This window comes from Clarias gariepinus, chromosome 1 (genome assembly GCF_024256425.1).
Source record: "Clarias gariepinus isolate MV-2021 ecotype Netherlands chromosome 1, CGAR_prim_01v2, whole genome shotgun sequence".
In the NCBI taxonomy this organism is placed as follows: Eukaryota; Metazoa; Chordata; class Actinopteri; order Siluriformes; family Clariidae; genus Clarias; species Clarias gariepinus.
In genome coordinates, this window is record NC_071100.1 from 7,141,903 (window position 1) to 7,164,501 (window position 22,599).

The 22,599-nt window shown below is 36.9% G+C and overlaps 1 pseudogene; it reads left to right on the forward strand.

Moving 5' to 3' along the window:
• The first annotated feature begins 4,243 nt into the window (after positions 1–4,243).
• LOC128530282 (B-cell receptor CD22-like) lies at positions 4,244–22,325 on the forward strand (annotated as a pseudogene).
• Positions 22,326–22,599: the final 274 nt, after the last annotated feature.

A 22,599-nucleotide genomic window follows, 5' to 3' on the forward strand; every position in this document is an offset into this window, starting at 1 on the left:
CCTAATCGAGTGTGTATTTATAGGATGCAGGTTAGATTGTGTCTTTCCCTTACTCCTTATTTGTGAGAGTCCTTAGACTAAAAAGCGTGATTATCCTGCCTACTCGTGTTCTTCCGCGTTTGGGTTTACCATTCACGCTACAAAGGGCTAACCGCTAAAGCTACGTCTTCTGGTCATCCCAGGTTAATTCTTGACAGAATAAATTAGCCTTCCGCGGTGAACCCAGCGGATTACGCACACCTCTGCAATGTGGTAGATCAGCACGCCAAGCTCATCAACACGCTAACCAGGGAGATCGCTAATCTGCGCCGGGACCTCCAAGACTTTGCGGAGCTCCGGCAGGAGAACGCGGGCGGCTGTGGATGGCGCAGCTAGCCGGTCTCACCCAACCCCCCCCAAACTTAAATAATAACTTAAATAAACTTAAATATTTCTTTTGACTGTGTAAAGCTGCTTTGCGGCAATGAAAATTGCTAAAAGCGCTATACAAATAAAATTGAATTGAATTGAATTGGATTCAGACACTGCGCACTCATATAATGAGTTCATCTGCCAACTCAGACTCACGTTCGAACACCCAGCGGGCGAGGTGGAGACCGACACCAAACTCTACCATCTGCGGCAGGGAGGATCGTCCATGAGAGGACTAGGGAGATGCCGCGCTCCGGACATCCTTCTACGAGGGACTGGCTCCACGCATCGAAGACGAGCTCGCCGGGCGAGAGCTTCCTGCTACCCTGGAGGGGATGATCCAGCTCGCCCTCCGTATCGATCAGCGCATCCTATCTCGCCCGAAGCCAGCCCCTAGGACCCTGCCACCTGCACCCACCTTCTCCTACACCACACCACGACCACCTACTGCTCTCACCACCCCAACTACTGGATCTGTCGGATCTCCACCTCCTGCCGTGGTTGACACCGGAGCCAGGGAACCCATGCAATTTGGACGCGCCTCCCTGACCATGGCGGAACGCGAACGACGGTATCGAGGGGGTGTGCAATCTGCCCAATTCGACCTGCACCGAACTCTGCCTACAGGCACGGACTGGGACAAGTTCCAGGGAGTCCGAGGCCCCCGACGTCGACACCAACGCCATCCCTGTTGCCTATCGGGACTTGGCTGAAGTTTTTTGTAAGAGACGAGCTACCCACCTCCCACCTCATCACCCATGCGACCTGGTGAACTTCAGCCGGGTTCCGTTCCTCCCCGCGGCCATCTCTACTCGTTATCCACCTTGGAGACACAGGCGATGGAGGAATACGTCACCAACGCCCTTCGTCAGGGGACCATCCAGCCCTGCACCGAGCCTGGTCATACCATTCGGACTCTGCAACGCACCCTTGGCCTTCCAACGATTCATAAATGATGTCCACCGAGACATGCTGGGCCGATGGGTGTTCGTCTAGCTGGATGACATCCCTTATTTACTCCCGCCACCTGGAAGAACACATCCAACACGTTCGTGCTGTTTTAAAGAAATTTCTCGCTCACCAACTGTACTGCAAACTGGAAAAATGTGCTTTTCACCAGCACTCCACCACGTTCCTGGGTTTTGTCATCTCGCCCCAGGGTGTGGCCATGGACCCACAGAAGCTAGAAGCTGGAAGTCACTGGCCCCTACCCAGGACACTCAAACAGCTTCAGCGGTTTCTCGGGTTTGCGAATTTCTATCGTCGCTTTATCAGGGGCTACAGTACAGTTGCAGCACCATTAACCACATTGACCAGGTCCTTGCTGCCATCTCAGCCTTCAAGGTACTCTGCCATCGCTTCACCACCGCCCCGATTCTTCTTCATCCCGATGCCAGCAAACCCTTCGTTGTGGAGGTGGACGCGTCGGATGTGGGCGCCGGCAAAGGACACAAACCAACCAACTCCAGGAGAACTCCAACCACTCCCAGTTCCTCGACGGCCCTGGACGCACATCGCCCTGGATTTCATCACGGGCCTGCCGGTTTTGGAGGGTAAGAACATCATATTAACCATTGTTGATCTGTTCTTCAAGGCCGTGAACCTGGTGGCCCTAGCTGGACTCCCATCAGCAAAGGACACCGCTGAATTGATTTTGGAACACGTAGTCCGACTGCATGGGTTCCCAAAGGACATCGTCTCGGACAGGGGGCCTCAGTTCACAGTCCGGTTCTGGAAGGCCTTCTGCCGTCTGATCAATTCCACCTGTAGTCTGTCATCCGGTTACCACCCCCAGACTAATGGTCAGACAGAACGGACCAACCAACAACTGGAGCGCTACCTGAGATGTTTTGTTTCCGATCGCCAGCTCTCCTGGGCCCGCTACCTCAAATGGGCCGAACTGTCCCACACCCTCAACGTCTCCTCAGCCACCAACCTAAGCCCATTTGAGGTGTGCCATGGTTTCCATCCTCCAATGTTCAACCATCAAGAACCGGAGGTTGACGTACCATCGGCCCAACAGTTGGTCCGTAGGTGTCGGCGGGTGTGGAACCAAGCGAATCTCGCCATCCAACGAGCCAACACCAGCTACATCACCCAGCATCGCCGCCGACACCCGCCGGGATGTTTGTACCACGTAGGTGACAAGGTATGGTTATCAACTAAAAACCTCCATCTGCACACCGAATCAAGAAAACTATCACCAAGGTTCATCGGACCATACCGCATCACTTTGCGGATTAACCCTGTCACCTACCGGCTCCAGCTGCCTGCGGCGCTCCGGATCCACCCAGTCTTCCATACATCACAGCTAAAACCCTTCATCACTTCACCTCTGGTAGCACCCACCCCCCCTGCTCCTCCTCCCCGAATCATTGATGGCGGTCCTGCCTACACCGTGCGACGGATCCTTAAGTCGCGCCCTCGGGGCAAAGGCACCCAGTACCTGGTCGATTGAGAAGGCTACAGCCCCAAGGAGCGATCTTGGGTTCCAGCACGGTTCATCCTCGACCCCGAGCTCATCCGGGACTACCGTCACAGGGTATCCTCCACCTCAGGACCGTCTGGAGCCGGTCCTGGACAGGGGGGTACTGTCATGCACACTCGGAACCAGGAAGTATAAAAGAGGTAAACAAACCATAGCACCTCGCTCAGTCATTGAGATTATCCTGCCTACTCGTGTTCTTCCGCATTTGGGTTTACCATTCACGCTACAAAGGGCTAACCGCTAAAGCTACGTCTTCTGGTCATCCCAGGTTAGTTCTTGACATCTGTTTAAAGACAACAGAAGAATTTATGGAGTACAAAGATAAATAAACTTTACAGAATGTCTAGTTGTGATAAAAATTATAAAAATAAAATATATTAATAAACCTATTTACCAACAAAAGTGTATATAGTGTAAGATATAGTTTGGAAAATTCTGGAATGTAAATAAACTGACTGTGCTAATGTTAACTATTAAATTTTGTTTGTTTGCACCACTGTCAGTCTCTATTAACATCTGCATTAAAATAACCATGAATTTACTTAATGTGGTTTTTATACAAATATATTCAGTAATATAGCACTTGAATATGAGCATTAGTTCAACTCTAAAACCAAACTATAACTTTCTGAGTATTGAAGTGACCCTACTTGATTGGATTGTCCAGTATAGGTTGTATTACTGGGGTTAGCACAAGTTACGCTTTGTTTATACACAATATAAATAACACACTCATAGTCAAACATGTGAAAGGGGAAGTAAAATAAGTTCTTAACCAGAAAAAGGGGGCATCTAAAGACTTATATAATGAAGAATATAATGTACATTTAGACAAAGATGCCTTCCTAGACACACACCAGTTCACTTTCAGTACACACAGATCCCTGGAGGATGCCATCTCTTTAGCTCTATACACTGTTCTCACTCACATGGGGAGACAGGAAACATGCATGACTATGCTATTTGTGGCATCAAGTTAACAAAGAAGGTCTGAAGTGCCCCATGCCCCATTCAAATTTAAATTTGAAATTTGAATTTACCCATACCACAATCTACAATGACAGAAATGAGCTCTACAGTAATACAAAGGTTCACTTTACTTCCACTATATGTACTGTATGGACTTCTGTGTGAATGTGAATTATTACCAATATCACTATGTTAATTGAAGTATAGAATTAATAGGACAATATTTGCACCCCCGAATATCTATCCACCCTGTGTGTACAGTATGTGTGTTTGAGAAACACATAGAGAGGTAGAGAGAGAGGGGGAGCACGGGAAGTGGTTAGACTTTAACTCACACCACTGCTCTGTCAGTCAGTCAGTCATTATAGAGACAGGATGGAGTTCAGTCCTCTCCCTGTGATGCTCTGTGAGTAAATGTTCTCTTTGTGTCTTCATTAGAGTGAGTGTTGGGTATAAAGTTGTTCATCTGCAGTCTGAATGTCCTGAGTGATGAGCTTATTGTGTGATTAGGACATTGTGTGTACTTCAGCATGACGGCTCAGGTGGATCAGTGGATCCATATCTGTTATGAGAAGGGTTTAGTTTATGTCTAACTGTCTGTATTGTTGAAATCTGTCCATAATCGATGACAACCTCTCGTGATTATTTGATCTGCTAAAAGAAAATGACTGAATAGTTTTTGTACTTTCACCAAAGTCATGATTGTGACTAAATATAATATATTTAGATGCCATGAGAGACTCTGGTAATGTTTCCTGTGAACAGAAAGGGTTTAATCATGCTACCGTTACCTATACTTTATGTACAGTATACCTAAAATGTCTTACAATAAATTATGGTCTGTGCAGGTAAATATGTCAGTTCAGCAAGTTTATTATAATACACACTAATACCAAGGTAATGCAGAGTACTTTTTATTTATTTTAGTTTCTATTTTTAAAATAGTCATTAATCCTTAATTATCGTTTAGTGTTGTTTAAAGAGAGAGAGAAAGCAAAAAAATTGCAGAAATGTTATCAGTCACATCGAGGAGTGACAGTGTTAGAGGGCTGAGAGAATAGACCTGTTAACGGATGTGGCTTCTTTTCTTCTATTTTATTGTGGTGAAAATTTAGCTGTGAGGAAACAAAGAAGGTGTAAACTGGTACTTTTGAAAGTAATAACAATTAAGATTTTACCTGTTTATATGATGGACAAATTTAACTCCACTGACACAGAGGTCCAAAAAACTGTCCAGGCTGAAAATCATAGTATTTGAAACAAGGCTAGTTTGAGAATTATTGGTAATTAAATTGTTTTTGGTATATTAATCATGACCATATCCTCCCTTAATAATAATAATAATAATAATAATAATAATAATAATAATAATAGGAGAAGAAGAAGAAAAAGAAGAAGAAGAATTGCATAATTGGTTTATTTCCATCACGAAGGAAGAAATTAACTGTACAATTTAATATGAAGAATTATGAGTTTTGTATAAGTAATTGTAGCTCCTTATATACAGATGGTATTAAACATTTTCTGAATGAGATCTAATTTTATGTGTGAAACAGCATACTGTTTTTATTACTGTTTCCAAACTGAAATATTTTTATATTTATGCCACATTTGGTTTCTGTTCCCTTTTAGTGCTGATTTCACTTATACCAGTGGCCCATGCTAAAGGTGATTTATATGTAGTTTATCATTTATATATGTTGTGTGTGTCTGAAATTTGTATGATTGTTCATAGTTTATTCATTAAATTTTTATAGCTCTAAACAAAGAAAGAAACTTTATTACTTTTATTAGTTCTCACACCTTGTTTTGCTTCACTTCACACTCTGTGAAGGTGCCTGATTTATTTATTTATTCTTATCCATTTTTATGAAAACTTTGTTCACTCAAGATGAATACAGTTGGAATATAATAAAAAATATATTGCTAATCAGTATTAGCAGCAGCAATAAATAAATAAATAAAAAATATATATTTTTTATATATTATAGGGAGTCCTAAAGCTGTGGTGTACATAATGCCTGATACACATGCATTCATAGTTGAGTATGTTACTCCCAAATGTGACATACAGGGGAAAAGAGAAAATTGGTGGGGATATATCTGAATTAAAAATAAGCACATTCTAACAGAAAGAACAGATAAGTGGTTCACAATACGGCCAGTTAAATACTCTGACAGTGGAGACTACACCTACAGACAACAAAGTTTCTTTCAAGGCTCAGATATCAGTGATGCTGTAAGACTGACTGTATCAGGTAAAATTTTAAGTTTTCTACTAAATCTCTGTTATTTTTACCACCATGACCATCATGTATTTGCCTGTAGTATCTTGGTTTTTATATAAGTTTAAAATATATCTCTAGTGATTCAGTCTGGGCCCGGTTTCTCGAAAGCTTCTTATCGCTAAGTAGTTCTTAAGTTGTACCTTAATATGGCGTTATATTCCTGCCACAATTCTGAGCACTTGGTTTGACATTTTGAGAGCAGACAAAGCACTCTATGCACGACTTCTCGATTTTGTGCGCGCTCGACTCTGCCTGCACGCGCGTGCAACATTTATTTTCTGTGCGTGCTCGACTCTGCCTGTACGCTCGCTCAACTTTGTCCAGTGTTACAAAACTGTCACAAAACCAGCCAATCACAGACTTCCACACACTACTTCTGATTGGCTGTTCCTTCTCTATCAGCTGCCAATATCGACCGCATAAAGCATACTATAATTTATATTGTTCTTTTAAAATGGTCATTGTCTCAAAGCAGCTTTACAAAATCAAAAGAAAATAAAAACTTTTAATTATATTATTATATATAATTATATACAAATGAAAATAAATTATATAAGGGAAGCAATGTAAATAAAGTTGTATTTATTTATAAATATTATAAACAAATACTATAGTATTTATTTTTATTTAATTAAGTATTAGTATATACCAGTTTCGTTTGTCCATTGTGTGTTTTTATTTACTTATCTAATTATCAACATAGCTCATTGTTAGACTACATCGACTAAAATTCCAATTGGACAACTCGGTCGCTTTACTTATAAACCTTTATTTAAAATGCTTCCGTTTAGCGGTCGATAGTAGTGCCACTTGATTGGAGGAGAAACAGCCAATCAGAAGTAGTGTGTGGAAGTCTGTGATTGGCTGGTTTTGTGACAGTTTTGTAACGCTGGTCAAAGTTGAGCGAGCGTACAGACAGAGTCGAACGCGCACAGAATCGAGAAGTTGCGCGTGCGCAGAGAACGCGTTAAGCGAGCAGGGGAGGAACTGCACGTGCAGAATCGAGCTGTTGAGCACACAGTGGAGACGTTGCACCACATAGAGTGCATTGTCTGCTCTCAAAATGTCAAACCACGCGCTCAGAATTGTGGCAGGAATATAACGCCATACCTTAACCCCTCTCTTAACGTCATGATGCATTTCCCGAAACGTTCGTACGCTAAGTATCTCTTAGGTAAGTCATTCATTCGTAAGGTTGGTCTGGACCAACCTTAACTCATTCTTAGCGTAGTTTTAGTTTCCACTGTGCAACAGTCTTTATAAATCAGCGGTGTATGCAAGCACATAATGGCACATTATAAAAGTCGTATGAATTATGGAATATACTGTAAGCGAGTTTAAGAATTTTATTTTATTTTACAGTACAGGCCAAAAGTTTGGACACACCTTCACTCATTTAATGTGTTTTCTTTATTTTCATGAACATTTACATTGATAGATTTTCACTGAAGGCATCAAAACTATGAATGAAAACATGTGGAGTTATGTACTTAACAAAAAAAAAAGTGAAATAACTAAAAACATGTTTTATATTCTAGTTTCTTCAAAATAGCCACCCTTTGCTCTGATTACTGCTTCGCACACTCTTGGCAGTCTCTCGATGAGCTTCAAGAGGTAGTCACCTGAAATGGTTTCCAACAGTCAAAGTTCCCAGAGGTGTTTAGCACTTGTTGGCCTTTTTGCCTTCACTCTGTGGTCCAGCTCACCCCAAACCATCTCGATTGGGTTCAGGTCCGGTGACTGTGGAGACTTTTTTTTTTTTTAAGTACATAATCCACATGTGTTCATTCATAGTTTTTATGCCTTCAGTGAGAATCTACCAATGTAAATGGTCATGAAAATAAAGAAAACACATTGACAGATAGATGAGAAGGTGTGTCCAAACTTTTGGCCTGTACTGTATATCAGTACTAATAGAGTGACTTTTAATAAGCCTATTTCATAATGTGACTAATGCATTAAAATTGTCAATCACTTTTAATATTAAACAGATGGCAAAAATTTGGCAGCGATAAAGCGTGTTGTTGTGCTAAACTGAAGACGGCGCCGTTCGGAGAGCCACGTGGTTCATATAAACTTCTGCCCTTTTCATATTTTGCCTGAGTTCACTATTTAAAAAAAAAAAAATTGCCTTCCAAGGCAACATGTTATGGAGCTTCTTGACCTCCTCAGACCTACGCTTTTGTGCTAAAAAAAAACACTCTACGTCCCGATGTCCAGCTGCTTGCTGCTTTTTGTTTAAAATATGTTTCATTGATCATTAGCCATTATCCATAACTGGATGGGCTTTTCTTTTGACACGTTTTATTTCATGATGAAATTTTATTTAGTTAAATAAGAAAATAAACTTGGGAGTTTGAAACTCCGCATCCATGAATTTTTCTGCGTGATTGTAATGCTTAGTACACTTATTTCACCTTTTGCGCGGTGGCCGTAAGTAGGGTTCATCATGATTCAGTGGGAGTTTTTGTGCTGTGATTGTTTCCATCTTTCCGCGCAGAAAAAATAAGAAAATTAAAATTAAACATGCCAAACCTTGCGCTGAATTATGATGAACTTACGGCCACCGTGCAAAACCGTGTAGATGAGATACTGTAGGGGTATTAAACCTCCACTCTGTCATCTCATCGTATTCATTCCATAAGTGCGCTATACAACCCCAACCACTGACATACTTTACATTGTTTCTGAAGCTGGTGAAGAGTGTTGTCAGCTGTTTGTCAATCAACTATGATTGTATACCTGGTTCGTTTCACTGTCACTACAGGTTACATGACAATATTAGAGACAGTTTGGTGATTTAATTTATATATTTGTTTATTACCGCATGCTATGAATAAGTTAACCCATGTTAAAATAAATGTTCTTGGGAGAATTTAGTGCCAAATTTATTTTGCATAGAAAGTGCCGTCTTTCTTAACGATGTCATGTAAAAGGAGTCAAAAATCGATTCCTGAGCAAACGATGTCGGCTAATTCAGTACCTTCACTGTAGACAGCGCCTTGTAACGTCGGAGGTAAGAGGCAGTGACTTAAGAAGACTCCTAAGGGACAGTTCGGGAAACACACTTTTCACACAAAGTTATCACTTTACGTAAGATATATCTTAAGAGTCTTCTTAGCGCACTAAGAGTGTGCGTTATCGAGAAACCAGGCCCTGATAAATAGGACACAGTGAGCATTAAAAAATATATATTATTTTACTTTGTGCTGGCTCTGCTATTAGATAATTTATTAAAATGTCATTTGAGGCTTTGGGACTATAAGATTTTATCTAAGAATTCTGTACATGAAAGATTTGAATTATGAGGATCATCCACAGTAAGCTTATCACCTTAGTTAAAAGTCATAAAAGAATTTAAATATTTACATCAACATTTACACTCCGGCATTTCAGGTGCTCTTACCTAAAGCAACTTACAAAACATGCTTTGAAGTTTTCATCATTGGATAGATACTTACACTGGTTTACTAGATTACTAAGTGCCATCCATCAGACAGAGTTGGAAAGTGGAATTTTTATCTTATTTATTTTATAATAGGTGGGGAGTGGAAATTAGTCTAAGTACTGAAAAAACAGATACATCTTGAGTCTTCGTTTAAAAATTGTCAAAGGCTGTACGGACATCCAGAGGAAGTTCATTCTACCATCTAGGTGCCAGAACAGAAAAGAGTCTGGATGAATGTCTTTCTTGATCCCTGAGAGATGGTAGGATGAGGCGAGCAGTGCTGGAGGATCGTGAATGTGGTGCAGTGCATGATGTGAATGGGTGCTGGAACATTTTTAGCTTTGTAGGCGAGCATCAGGGTTTTGAATGCAGGGAGCGGAGAAGTGGGGTGGTGTGGGAGAACTTGGAAAGGTTGAAAACGAGACATGCAGCTTCATTCTGAATAAGCTGCAGAGGACGAATGGAGGACAGAGGCAGACCTTCCAGGAGTGAGTTGCAGTAGTCTTGAAATAACAAGGGACCAAACAAGCACCTGAGTAGCCTGTGAAAAAGGTGGATGGATTCTTCTGATGTTACAAAGAAGAAATCGATAACAGCGAGTAAAATTAGCAATGTGTAGGGAAAATGACAAATGATTGTCCACAGTTACCACAAAATTGCGGACAGTGGCTGAAGAAGTAATTTAATTGTTGTCCAAGTAGATCACAAGGTCTTGACTGGGGAATGAATCACCAGGGATCAACAGCAGTTTGGTTTTACTCAGTTTGATATGAGCCTCTTTATATTCTCTTCACACGACAGATTCATGCTAACAAGGCTGGGGAAATAACCCCTGATTGAGTCACTTCTCTTCTGATTATTATCTATTTCTAGTTACTAATATTTTTGTTTTAGGACATTTAAATATTTTTAAAATTTGTCTGCTGTTCTCTTTAAAAAATGTGTAATCACTCCTCCGTTTTAATGATTACATGATGGCACAGAAGCATTGCACACATTTTGACCGTCACTATCCAATTACAAACTGAATTGACTAGGCTTGGGTCTGTTTTTATGTAGTATGTCCATTTCTATATTATAAAATTCTTATGAAATCACTCTAAATTAAAGTGGTTCTAGATGCATACTGATGCATTTACTATAGTGTCAGTTAAAGTGGCTGGTATGATCCTGCAGACTGTTTTCCAGGTGTCTCTTACTGTATATACAGGGGTTAGACAATGAAACTTGAAACACTGGCCAATTTAGTGTTAAAGGTTTCATGGCTAAATTTGTCCATCCTGGTGGCCAATCTTCATTGATTGCAAATTCCACCAGTATGAGCAGAGTGTGAAGGTTTAATTAGCAAAGTATTACCATAGTTTTGCTTAACATATTGCAATGCACACAACATTATGGGTGATATATCACTCATAACCCATAAACCACCTTTGTTTTGGTTTGAACATATTGTATGCCTCTAAATACCGACTGCCTGCATCTATACTCTGCCTCCATATTAATGACAAAAATTCAGATAGCTTCAGATGGTGGTGCAGCATTCATAAAACAAAAATTTAAATTATACAGAAAGAGTGTTTGTATTTTGTTGCATGGACAATATACAGAAAACCTTTTACATAAAAAATTATAAAATTCTAACACTTTGTATCCTAAGTTAAATATAGAACTTAGTTTAGACACAAAGCTTACATTAAAGCACAAGGGCATCTACCGCTTATGTTATGAAGTGAAAACGCCTTTGACACTTTCTTCATTTTATTCCAAAAGCAAAACCTATACCGACTCTGAGAGTGAGTCCTCAGAGCTCCATTTACACTGGAGACACCATCACTCTGACCTGTGATCTGCAGCAGTCCTCTGGATGGGAGTTTCTCTGGAGGAAAAATAGTCAGCAGTTAAAACTTCTGAACATTAAACAAGCAAATAAAAATACATTGAGTGTGACAGCTGAAGAAGAAACTGTGTACCAGTGTTATGCACGCAACATAAAGTACTCCCACTACTACACAGATTTCAGCAATCCTGTTAAGATAATAGCAGAAGGTATGTTATGATTACTGACCCCCTTTTATTAATATTTACTTTTCAAACATGGTAAGCAAAAGAATTGTTAAATTATTGCAATTTGTTGTTATTCCATAATGTTCAGAATTATGCTAAAATAAATACATCATGGGCCTCAGAGTGGCGCAGTGGTAAAGTGGTCACACTTTCATCCTGAGATCGCTGGTTTGGTTCCCGGGTGATGCTGTAACCTCTCGCAGCCGGAGGTCTAGAGAGAGCTGATTGGCCGAGCTCTCTCAAAGGGGAGGGATGAGAGGTACTTTGTGCTTCCACATTAATCACGGCTGAGTGGTAGGAGCCTTAATGTGGGAGCCCCCTAGTGACGGGAGGGAATTGGGCACGACTAAATTAGCGAGAAAATTGGGAAAAAATTAAATAATAATAAAATAAATAAATAAGGTATTTGTCATTTGTGGCTGGTGGAAGAGTTTGACAGCGTTAAATAATAATAATAATAATTTATAATATCCATAATAATAATAATAATAATAATAATAATAATAATAATTCATAATATCCATAATAATAATAATAATAATAATAATAATAATTTAGGACAGAAGAGTTACTTTAAGCTTTCTTTGTATTATAAGATTTGTCAAAGTTATTTCTTTGTTTGTTTAAAATCAATTAATTAAAAGAGTGAAATAAAATAGTTGATGTTGAGGACTTGACTTATTTGCTGATATACAGTATATGTTATAACTCAATTTTCACTACAATAATTGCAACTTCAACTGGATGATATAGATAATTATTATATAATAATATTGGTATATATTATTATTTTTTGTGAAGCACCTGTCTCTCCCTGTTTTAATTATTTGTTGGACTGTTTTGTTTTCAACCAAAATTCAATAATTAGAATTATTTCTTTGCTTGATGCAGGCCAATTGTTTTACTTTTCTGTACTGCTGACTTTTCTTTTACTTTTTTTTTTTTTTTACTTGTAAAGCACTGTAAAGCTGTAATTATTTTTTTCCAACAAGAAGCCATCACCACTGACAAATTACTATTTAATGGATCAGATAAAAAAGTTATTAGTAAATCAGTTGAGAGAAGTAATAAAATAAAATTATTATATTCATTATTCCATGATTCCCATATCATTATAAATCATATATATTTTAAATTATGTTTCGGCAGTAAGACCTAAACCAGTGGCATCCATAAATCCTGATAATAAGTTGTTCAGTGGAGACGCCGTCACTCTGAGATGTGAGATACAGGATGAAAGTGTGTCTAACTGGCAGTACAGCTGGTATAAAGATGCTGCACACAGTTCTGTCAGTAGTGAACAGCTGTACAGAATCAGTGGTGTTGAAGTGACACACACAGGTAACTACACCTGTAGAGGAACAGAGAGAGGAGGCTCACGCACCTCACACTTCAGTGATGCTGTTACACTGACTGTATCAGGTGAGTGTGTGAGGTCATTTGGTGACACATGGAATTGTTCAATTAGACATTTAGAAAGGCATCTAGAAAAAGATAATTTGTATTTCCTGTGTAACAGAGAGACCAGAGGCAGTACTGAGTGTATCTCCACAGAGCTGGCTGACTGAAGGAGACTCAGTGACTCTAAACTGTGAGGTTACAGACTCCTTTACAAACTGGACATTCAGCTGGTACACAGTTGTTCCCAATCAATACAATATCATCTATACAAAAGAGCTCCTCTCAGACAGCAGCAGAGGATCTAAAGGAAACTACACTTTTAGTTCTGCTGGTCTTAATCACACAGGAGTTTATGTGTGTAGAGGAGAGAGAGGAGAACCAGCCTTACACACACAGTACAGCAATCTACAGACACTATGGATCACTGGTAAGAAATATCAACAGAATCAGAAAAAGCTTTATTGCCAAGTACGATTGAACATACAAGGAATTCATTTTGGTGGCTTCCAGAGATAAAAACAACACACAAAAAAGTGGAATAGGTTGTAGGTTAATAATTAAATAAACACTGGTATTGCAAGTATTGAAAGTGCTGGGTTGATGTTCAGAATTACAAAAATATTAATATAACTTCAGATTAGTACTGTATTTATTTATATAAATATGGGAATTAAATTAAAAAACCATAATCATTGGCAGAAGCTTATTAAAAAAAAAAAAAAAAAAAACTTTTGTGTTCCCCTTCTGTGATCTATCTGTCCCTTTTAAGTGAATATTTTTATATGTCGGTAAAATACACGACTCAAAAGATGCTAAATGCAGGAGTGAAAGCTTCTGTGTGCAGGATGATTCTTTATAAAAGCTGCATTGTTATACATTACAAATGTAAGAAAGTACAAATGCTTTATTTAGATTGAACAGAATGTGTTTTAATTATATACAGAAACAATTGGAAGATGCTTTTTTTTAAGTTGTAATTATGCCCACTCCAGATTTAGATTCAAGTACAGATACAGAAAGAAGATGGAGCTCGATGTTACGATGTTATTATGTTACACACTTATTAAACACAATGCACATAATATACTAATAAAGCAGACAATAAAACATGCATAAGCAGAATACTAAAGCCTATCAAAGCAAGAAACTAAGGGATAAATCTAAACAACTAATAGGGAAAAACAGACAGAAGAAAGACTTTAAACAAGGCAATGCCAAATCAAGCACTTAACATGACCTTGAACTTGCACAAACCCTGGGACTGTGGAAATTTCCTGAAAACCAATGCACTGTGTTCACCGTACAAGTCTGTAAAAAATGAACAGCATATTACTTTTAAATAAATATATAATGTTTATTTACAGTAAATAAATTGTCTTCTAACTCATTACGCTGCATATATATATATATATATATATATATATATATATATATTTTTTTTTTTTTTATTTTTTATTTTTTTTATTTTCTGCATTTAAGGTGAATCTCCTCCAGTCTCTCTGATCATCAATCCCAGCAGAACTCAACACTTTACTGGTGACTCTCTCTCACTGAGCTGTGAGGACCAGAGTAACTCTACTGGATGGACAGTGAGACGATACACACACAGTGAGGGAGTGTTGGATTGTTCATGGTGGGGATCAGTTACAGGATCTACATGTAATATCAGCTCCCTCTCCACATCCTACACTGGAGTTTACTGGTGTGAGTCTGAATCTGGAGAAAACAGTTATCGTGTCAACATCACAGTGCAGGGTGAGTCTTCATGTAGTGTATTTATTAGGAAGAGGAAATGTTTAACCAAAGAATATTCAGACAAAAGAGGAAGACAAAAGCAACTTATTTAGTGAATACCAATCATGGAACATTATATTTCATAACTGTTATGTTGGCTGCTCTATCCTACTTTTATTTTATTTTATTTATTTATCTATTTCTTTTTTACAATATGTACAAAATATGCATTAAAACAGTAAAACAAAAAGTGCAAGGTGATGATCTAAGCATGTTTAGGACAGTTTCAGCAAATTCCATTCTTATTTCCTCTTCACAATAAAAGTAAAGAATAGATGGTACAGACCGTGGGGAAGGAAGCGCACATGGTTTAATCTTAATTCTTAAATCCATGGTTCACAGCTTACCGAACTGAAGTGCTCCCATGTGTGACTTGGTGACAGGAAATATGCTTGTATGCACACATCATCCAGCTCTTATCTTTAAAGTTGCATAGCCTTGATACTAATCTTCCACTCTCTAATACACTTAATGTTTAAACAGCATAATGTGTTTTATATAATTATTTTTATTTTAATGTGGTTCAGAGCAAGATTTGTCTTTAAACATTAATAATACAATGCTTTTACAAATAATTTTCTCTCATGATCCTCTGTAGGCTATATATGTTCACTGCTAATTTATCACAAGTTTAATAATTTTCAAAATAATTCCCCAAATTGGCTTTAAAATCAGTAGTTCAAATAATATGTTTGGTCCATGACTTACATTAATCTTTGTGGGCTCAGGTACCATCAGTAATCTATTATTAGCAAGCAAGGTGTTTCACTCATCAGAGATGTTCGAATGAGGATTATCTTCTGTTTTACTTTCATATTCAGAGCTAGTCTCATTATCCATAGTTCATCTGGATTGATATCCATAGTTCACAGAGGCAGTTCACAGTTACTGCCTCTATCTTATGAAATCTTAGGTCTAAGAAAAAAAAAAGGTTCAATTACACCGTTATATACTGTATATGCTATATTATATATACATTATATACATATATAATGTACATTACATTATATATATATATATATATATATATATACTGTATATATATATATATATATATATATATATATATATATATATATATATATAAAATGTACATTACATTATATATATATATATATATATATATATATATATATATATATATATATATATATAATGTACATTACATATATATATATATATATAATTCTTTTAGATGCTGATGTGATCCTGGACAGTCCTGTCCATCCTGTGACTGAGGGACATTCTCTGATTCTACGCTGCTTATTTCGCAACACAAATTCCTCAAAACTTCGAGCAGATTTTTTTAAAGATGGATCAGTTTTCCAGACACAGACTACAGGAGAGATGATCATCCAAACTGTTTTAAAATCAAATGAAGGATTTTACCACTGTAAACAACCAGAGAGAGGAGAGTCACCAAAAAGCTGGATCTCAGTCAAGCATGACAAAATATGTATGAATTATTATTTTTTTTTTTTTTTACAAGAAAGAAATAAAAAAAGAGAGAAAAATGTCTTATGTTTTTAAATCATTTGACTAAAAGTTTATATGCATAGTGTTTAAATGCTCAAATATCTGCTCTCTTTCTATCTTTAGTCTTAGGGTCAAAATCCAGTGGTGGAACAGTAGGAAGTGCTGTTGGTTTGGGACTTTTGTTCATCACTTTCCTTAGCTTAATGATTGTTATATGGTCCTACAAGAGAACAAAAGGTATAACTGCTGTAACTATTTATTGTAAATCTGTTTTTTTTATTGATCTTAGAAAATATTTAAATATTTTGAGATATGGGATTAAATCTGGATACAATTTGGGTATATTTCCTTAAAACTCCTTGCAATGGACTAAAATGTGTGTTTTTCATTAATAATAATATTTATGTGTTAGCTGTCAGCTCTCCCAGGTCAGTTTGAAATGGTCTGAAATTGGCAAATGTTAAACAGTACATACGTTTTATGAGCTTTAATCATTGCAATTAAAACAAAACATTTTTTTTAATTATCATTCAATTCAATTTTAATGACTCTAGAATGTATGATATTTATGGGTCTTAGACGTCTTACACAAAAAAAACAAAAAAGAAAAGTCCTAGAAACTGTAACAAAAATACATTAAATAAAAATAATTAAATGTTAATGTTACAGGTTTTATATTATTGACTCAACAACAACAACAACAAATAATAATAATAATAATAATAATAATATAATAATAATAATAATAAATATAATAGATTGTAAAAACATTACACTTTTTACAACAACAATATTAAGAAAAAGAAAAAAAAATATTATATATATATATATATATATATATATATATATATATATATATATATATATATATACACACACTACCTTTCAGACAAAACTGTAATGAAGTTTTCACTGTAAGTTTTTTTTATTAAACTGTTTAAAGTGAGAAAACTAAACAACTTTTTAACAGTAAAAAGATGTTACACTTAATATTGACTTTGATTAGATTAATACTGTTTATTTTGGGTGTGAGCTCTGTTGCAAATATAACTTTACTACAGGTTGTGTGGTTTTACATGTAATTATTTTTTATCTATCTTTATATCTTTTGTTGTTTTATTCATATTTATGAGGTGTTTCTATTTATAATGGAAGACTGATCCCATGTAGTCAATTATTATATTAGAGTCTTTATTAGAGTGTTTTCAATGCTGTGTAAATATTCCTGTTAAAATTAACACATGTTAACATGTTCATATCTCCTCTATAGGAAAGCAGCAGAAAACCAATCCGATATCAGAGCAAAACCAGAGATGGTCAGGAGCTGAAGACTTTCAGTCAGGACACACACCACTTCAGGCTGGTAAGACCTTCTCTCGAGCATTGTTGATTATTTTTAGATTTAATAATATTAACTAATTTTATGTGATTTTTTTATTTATTTGGAATTTCTTGAGAATGTAGCATCTCTGCAATGCGTGAACACAATGAACAGTTTTTTAATGAATTTATTTGTTTAGTTTTATTTGTTTAAAATCTATTTCATATACAAAAAAAATCTGTAATGTTGCCTGTGGGAATTGAACACATTTACGCCACTGTGAAACAGGCAGGCACAAGTAGAACAGGTATTTTACTTTAGACATTTTTTCTTGCATTATGAGATTAAAACATTAGTTATCTCTCTACAGTAAAATACTAAAAATGTCTTGTAGTGATTAACACACCGCACTGTGTTTAGGTGAAGCTTCAGCTGAGAGCAGTGAAGTCATTTATGCACAGGTTATGAAGAAAAAGAAGACAAACATGAACAATGGTAGAGGAATTTTAACTCTGGAACATTTCTTCCCATATGCTAAATTGTTAAATGACTTAAAAAAGTAATCATTAAATTCTAAAGATCTAATCTAAAAAGAGTTCAATGTAGTTGTGTGCATTACAGGGTAAATATCATTATGCTGGTTTTGTTCTCTGCTACTGCAGGTGCTGATGCTGATGTTACTTATGCAGTGATTGAATTAAAACCAATGAAAACAACAGAGAGAATAAAGGGTGAAAGCAGATGAAGAATTGTTATTACTTATACTTATATTTTTATTCATTTATTAATAAAACACTGTTTGCTATAATTCAGTATATTTTGATTATAACCAGGAAACGCCAGGGTGGTTGATGATACTGTCTACTCAGAATTGAAGCAAAACATGGAGGTAAGACTAATGCCATTTACAGTAAGAAAGAATTAAGAAACATTTTAGAGCTGAATTGGGAATTATTTTCCATCTAGCACTTACAGTATTCAATGTACAGTATCTTGTATACATAATATGGCGGTCAATCTAAACTATTAAACAAAGTGAAAACAAAAACAGGGCGTGGGATGCCCGCTAACTACACTAACTAGCCAAAACACAAGTACAACAATTAGCTCTCACTCCTATCTAGTGTGTCTAAACAAAGTCTAACTCTACGTGCTGTTTATGTACGCCCTAGGGCATACTAACCTGGACTCGACACCGAGAATGGAGAAACGTCCAAGAACTCGTACTGGGCGTAGTCAGGACAAAACAACACACGTAGAAAGCTTAGCGTAACACACACACACCATTCACAAATCACTATGACAACATTCAAAAATACCGGAAGTATAGCGTCACCATAACAACAATCTATATAAATGAAACCAAAAAGCCGCGCCGCTGGCTGCGTCACTTCCGGGTTCTTATACTCGGCTGGAGCAGCCTCACTGGTTCCCACGGGAATCGCGGTCGCGCTGGAAACCATGATTGACAGGTGCGATGTCCAATCCCAAGACCTGAAAGACATAGGCACTAAAATACGTGCGAAATGCCCGAAAATACTGCGGGATGTAACAATCACTTGTAATTTATATTTATATTTCTTAACTACCCTCTGCCTCTGTTGTGTCCTGTTTTTGTGTCTAACCCATCTGCACCCGTTATGACACAGGGTCAAAAATCCAAAGAATGACAGCAGGTAAAGGCACAATTAAAATTTATTGGAAATAATAGTAATTTCCTATTTTAACAATAGTGCTAAATTGCCCTTATACATACTATTTAAAATAATAACAAAATCGGGTCACTCTTAGGAGTGATTTCCCACTCTGAAAGATTTAGTAAATACAGGCCCAGAGTAAACATTATTTCCCTCAGAATTCTGAAGCCTTATGACAAAGTGCATAAAGAAGAGTGACTGAAAACATGCCAAGTGAGGGTTAACCCTCTGAGAAGAGAATCCTTCAGAAACAAATAACCTGTTTGTACTACAGTCATCCGGGCATAAAGGAAGAAAGCAAAAAAAAAGTTCCAATTAGGTAGATTTTAGATTAACAGAAGGGAGAAGGCATTCATCTGAATTGTTACTTTATACCCAGGATAACTGCCAGGTTTGCAGTTCTTGGAACCAGGGCCCGGTTTCTCGAAAGCTTCTTATCGCTAAGTAGTTCTTAAGTTGTACCTTAACCTCTCTCTTAACGTTATGGCGCATTTCCCGAAACGTTCTTACGCCAAGTATCTCAAGTGTGGTTCATAAGGTTGGTCTGGACCAACCCTAACTCATTCTAAGCGTAGTTTCAGCTCAAGAAGCTAGTCGCCGCCACTGAGCAGCAGTCTTTATAAATCAGTGGTGTATGGAAGCACATTATGGGACGTTATCAAAGTCGTATTAATGATGGAATATACTGTAGGCCTGTTTAAGAATTTTATTTTATTTTATATTAGAACTAATAGAGTGACTTTTAATTATCCTATTTCATAATGTGACTAATGCATTAAAATTGGCGATCACTTTTAATATTGAACAGGTGGCAAATAATTTGGCAGTGATACAGCGTGTTGTTGTTATAAACTGAAGACGGCGCCGTCCGCAGAGCCGTGTGGTTCATGTACATTTTTCCTTTAGGAAAAAATTTCAGCCCTTTTTATATTTTGCCTGAGGTGGATATTTAAAAAAAAACGCTTCGCCTTCCAAGGCAACAGATTATGGAGCTTCTTGACCTACTCAGACCTGCACTTGCCAGGCCAATGCGTCGTACTTAGGCATGTACTTTCATCATGATTCACCGCGAGTTTTTGCGCTGTGATTACGTTTCCATCTTTCCGTGTAAAAAATTAAACATGTTTAATTAATTAACATCGCATCTCACCATGAGTCAAGCCGCATACTGTAGGTGAGATAGGGGTATTAGGCACCGTGAGCCACCTCTAGTGCCCGCCCGACGTTCCGCGAAGATCTGCAAGGTCCTCGAGCTTCCGCATGTTAAACATGTTTATTTTTTTGCGTGGTAAAATGAAAAAGTTATCATGGCACCAAAACTCGCGCTGAATCATGATGAACTGCACGGTGAGATAGGGGTATTAACCTCCACTCTGTAATCTCATCGTATTCATTCCATAGTGTGCTATAAAACCCCAACCACTGACATGCTTCACATTGTTTCTGAAGCTGGTGAAGAGTGTTGTCAGCTATTTGTCAATCAACTATGATTGTACTGTATACTCGGTTCGTTTCACCGCCACAGGTTACATGAAAATATAGGCGACAGTTTGGTGATTTAATTTATATATTTGTCTATTATCGCATGCTATTGATAAGTTAACCCATGTCGAAATAAACGCTATTAAAATAATTTAGTGCAATGTTTAATTTGCATAGAAAGTGCCGTCTTTCTTAACGCTGTCATGCAAAAGGAGTCAAAAATCGATTCCTGAGCAACCGCTAATTCAGGACCTTCACTGTAGTCAGCGCCTTGTAACGTCGGACGTAAGAGGCAGCGACTTAAGAAGACTCCTAAGAGACAGTTCGAGAAATACACTTAGAAAAGTTATCACTTAACGTAAGATATATCTTAAGAGTCTTCTTAGCACGCGAAAAGTGTGCGTAACCGGGCCCAGGTCAGTAAGTTAGGGTAAAATTTAAATAAGTAAAGAAAAGGACTTGTCAAAGGTGGAGTCTTTTTTAAAAATACTCCAGTTTCTTATGATTGGTTTAAACTGTAAAAGCTTTCTCTGCTTCAGGTGACCAGAAGAATGAGCAATAAGATAATGTAACAAAGCATCAACAATGTAATATCCATGCATAAATGTTTGATAGAAGCTAGTGATTACCAATGCTATAGCTGTTTACCATTCACATGGGCTGCCCATTGCTTCACTACTTTTATCTTTTTAGGGTGCATTTGGATGCTCCCAGAGGACAATATAAATCGAAGAAAGTAAATTTTTAACAATAGCTTTAACAAACAGTTTTGGATAGCCTTACATGAAGGCTGTGTTCTTGCAGAGAACGGTAGTATTCTCTCAAAGTCCAAGAGAAGTAGACTTAGAAACCAATTAGGTGGGGTGCTCAAAAACAAACATACAAACAAATACAAAAAAAATTAATATCAGCTGGAGACCAGAACGAGTCATATCACGTTTATGAAACATAGTTAGTTATGAACTAGCAAAATAATACCATGCCAAATAACTGATTTCATTCTGCAGTCAAAAAGTTACTTATTTTGTAATATGAATTGCATAATATGAGGATTTTTTTAAATACATTCATACACTTGAATCTCTTTATTTCTTTCTGCAGTGACCCATCTTTCTGAGTACACCATTTGAAACTACAACAATCAAACAAATAGTTGTGTTTAAATTAGCTTAATTTCTTTGTCTAAAATGTTCAGCAAAACTAAAAAAAACAAAAGTGCAATTGTGTATTCACTTGTAAAATGTTACAATAGATGTAATACAATGCCCAGAATGGATTTTAATTTGTGTGGTGAAAATCTCCAACATCTTGCTGCAATTACATTTACAAGTAAACTATAAATAACACAAGGGACCCAAATGTAAAAGATTAATATTGTTGTAAAATAATGAACTGTTGCTCATTCTAAATAAATGTTTTTATTTTATAAATTACCTCTTCATTCTTTTTACTCACCATTATTTATACATCATTACAAATGACCAGATGTATTGTCATCTCACCATGTGTTTTAATTATTTTGTAAAATGGTTTATAATTCATATAGGTTAGATAGTTGATCACAGATACTGTTTATTGTTTTATTGTTTTATGAACTGTCTTTTTATAATAAATGTAATCTGAAAAGACCTGTAAATTATTGTGGCTTACTTATTCTTTGTTAAAAATAAAAAAAAAGAAGTTTCATGCAAGACCATTTCCCAATTTTAACCAATAAACAAACATATAAATACATTAAAAACAAAAAAACAACAAACAAA